This window comes from Haemaphysalis longicornis, unplaced genomic scaffold, assembly GCF_048455015.1.
Source record: "Haemaphysalis longicornis isolate Haplotype H1 unplaced genomic scaffold, Haemaphysalis longicornis Haplotype H1 scaffold_2, whole genome shotgun sequence".
In the NCBI taxonomy this organism is placed as follows: Eukaryota; Metazoa; Arthropoda; class Arachnida; order Ixodida; family Ixodidae; genus Haemaphysalis; species Haemaphysalis longicornis.
In genome coordinates this window covers 262,785,526-262,788,835 of record NW_027526295.1, presented here as the reverse complement: position 1 = coordinate 262,788,835, position 3,310 = coordinate 262,785,526, and positions in this window count along the sequence as shown.

Here is a 3,310-nt window from a genome sequence, read left to right as displayed (position 1 = left end):
CTTGGGTATAAATGAGTGAAAAGAGTGATTTCATGCAAATTATCTTTGTCTCATGCATATATTTCCGGCGGTTTTGTCAATGAACCGAAGTTGAAGTCGTCGACACGTGCCTTGCGTCTTTTCTTCTGTCCTCGTCTTTCATGCGGCGCAATCCTGTCGTCTCTGTTGATGCCATGACAATTTTAAGCTGAGTCAGAACACCTCTCGACCCTAGTATGGGCTGTAAGCAAGCTCTAGAACAAAACAAAAGTTCTTATTTTTTAAAATCATATTACATATATAATACTGCGACGAAAATAAACTATACCGTATGCGCAAGTACCAGATGGCATGTTTCCATTCTTGCTCCCGGCAGCAAACATACTAATTCGTTATGCATGTCCTGAAAGCATTTTGTCCTGAAGCGTCAAGATGCTTCAAGTGAAGGGAAGCAACAGGTGCTGCAAAGATGTATTCAAATTTTTCTGGAGCTGCTGTTCGAAATAATTTTTTTTCCGACATAAGGTTTTTGTACCCTACTCTCCCCTTTGATTTCGTGATCGCGAACAGAACAATTCTTTTCCTGTGAAGATACAAAAAAAATAAGAATTGCAATTTCCTCAATCGCACCAAACGCGCTAGCGTTGCCAAATTGTGATCGGCTCGAAGATTCCTATGGTGGCTGTCCTGTTAGAAAGGAAGGAATTGGGAATATTAGATCCGGACCCTTCGAGATGCCTAACAGAGGAACACCACAGGGCTCTGTTATTTCCCCACTACTCTTCAACCTGACCATGCTAGCAATAGGAAGAACGCGGAAAGAGAACACGCAGATTGGCAAGTCCGTCTACGCAGATGATATAACCATCTGGACCAAAGAAGGCACCCTAACCGAAAAGCTAAATACTCTACAAGAAGCCATAGACAGCATAAAGGGTCCAATACAAGACAACGGCTTAAAGTGCGCTCCAGAAAAGTTAGAATTAGAATCAGCCCATCGAAGGAACCCATTCTCACAAGAAGCATCCAAATAGACGGCAAGGATGTCCAATTCAAACCAACGGTCAGAATACTGGGCATGTACGTGCAAGAAGACAGAAAAGCAACCTTCACGCTAAGCAACCTAAGAAAAACAACGCAACAATTAGCGAGGGTCATCAGACGCATCACACGGACCAGAAAAGGCATGAGAGAAGAGGAAACAATCAAACTCATCCAATCACTCATAATGAGCAGGATCGCATGTAGCGAAAGAAGATCAGCGTCTGGCTTCCGATGTGGTGATCGAGTCGATTAGCGAGGCAGTGAGCGTTTCCGATCCTCCTGTTCCTCCTCTTCTACTCCCCCTACTGTCGCCCCCTGCCTGCCCATCTTTATTTCTTAACATACTCCCGCCGCCGCCAAGTTGGTTAGGGACTAGCAGGGGTAGTGGCCAAGTCCGTGTCCCACTACGACCACTTGTCCGACTTCCGTAGCGGTGCTTGTAAGCTGGCTGGGGGATCCCGTGGAGCATTTGGCAGGGTGCCTCGGTGCCGTCGATCTCTGTAGAGAGCGTTGTCAATTGAGCGAGGCAGTACAAATCCATAGCCAGCATCATGGGCAACGAGCGCTTGCTGGGTTGCTGGACCAAAGTGACGTAGGCCTAAAAGACTGAGAATGTTCATACGGTCACCCGGGGCAATCCTCTAGGTTTTCGGCCAGAAAGCAGCCGCCGGGATCGAATGGGAACAGCTGATTCGGACGGTCAAATTTGCAGAGATCATGCGGCGAGCGTAGTGGCATCGCCGTTGCGTCCACGTCTGATTCGCCTTCCGTGAAGTTATTGTTGTGTTCCAGCGGCGTTTCCGTTATCTCTGTGAACCATAGGACCTCGCTCTCGCCGGACCCAACAAGGCACAAAGGCTCGCTCAGAATCAAGTTGCGCTTGCTAAATAAGGGGTCGTCACCATAGAAGCATTTGTTCTGCTTCGCCACGAGGATGCCTCCACACTGAGCCTTGACGAGCGCGACCGAAGCTCGCTTCCGGCGTCGAAGCTCGCTCATGGAGCGTCGGAGGAGTAGGGGCTTCGTTATCCCCTGAAGCGAGTCCATCTTCTGCACGAACCACGTTTTCGTTGCTGGACCCAATGCAAATATCTTCGACTTGAAACCGGGTTGCTGAACTGCTTGCGAAACGAGAGGTGCGTCACCGACGTAACGGTCGCAACTGGGAAGCTCGGAGTTCTCCAAAACAAGAGTCGCATCATCGACGCGAAGACCGGGACAGAACGGGTCCGACGTCTACAGAGCGGTAGTCAAGTCTTCGAAGCGAGGGTTGCGGAAGGGCTGTAGCGACGTCTGTGACTTGAGAGCCGTGTCGGCGACGCCAGCGCTGCGGCAAGGCCGGTCAGACGTCTCGGAAACGATAGTCGCGTCAGCGACGGCGAGGTCTCGGCAGGGTCCCTGAGATTTCTCCACAACGGCAACCATGGCAACACCAGGGATGGGAGGTCGCTGGAGCCGCTCTCCCGGGCTGAGCCCCTCGGGGTCTTGCTTGGCGTCCTGAAAGGCTGCAGCGCCTCCGTCGTCGTTGTTCTGTTCTTCTACCGCCGCACCAGTTATTTCCCGGACGGGCGGCACGTCAGCCGGGACTCTTGTCCGCCGGGCCTCCTTGGGGAGCGAGAAAATAGTTGAGGTTGCGATGCGGGTGGTGAACAGAGCCGCCTGACGTTGAAGGACGGGGCTTGCGGCAGTGTCTTGGAATGCAGAGAAGCGTACACGCGTTCCCAGGGCGCAAATACGCTCGTCGAATCGATGGCTTCCAAAACGTCAGCATCAAATTCTTCATCCGTCAGGTTCTCCTGAACTTGAGCGTCGAGTTGGTGAAGGCTCACATGGTCACGCAAGATGAGGTCGAGGACATTTTGTCTGTCAAGGGCCGTTGCTGCCTGGCTCCGCAGCAAGGGGTCGAGGACTGTCATGGTCCCAGAGATGGTCGCTCGCAGGAAATCTCGGCGAATACGAGGATCATCCATGGCACCAGCCGATGAATCAAGACGCTAGGGTTTCGAATACTAGGGGTCAAGGGCGGGCTCGGGAACGAGCCGAAAGGGGTGGCGGCCGAGGGCAAGGCTCCCAGGATAAAGCAGTACGAAGGTATCCAAGCCTCGCGTGCCTCGGAGCCGCTGCGCCGTCGAACGTGGGTCCGCTCGTGCCTCCTTTCCCGGGTTTCACGGCACCAGAAAATGTGTAGCGAAAGAAGACCAGCGTCTGGCTTCCGATGTGGTGATCGAGTCGATTAGCGAGGCAGTGAGCGCATCCGATCCTCCTCTTCCTCCTCTTCTACTCCCCC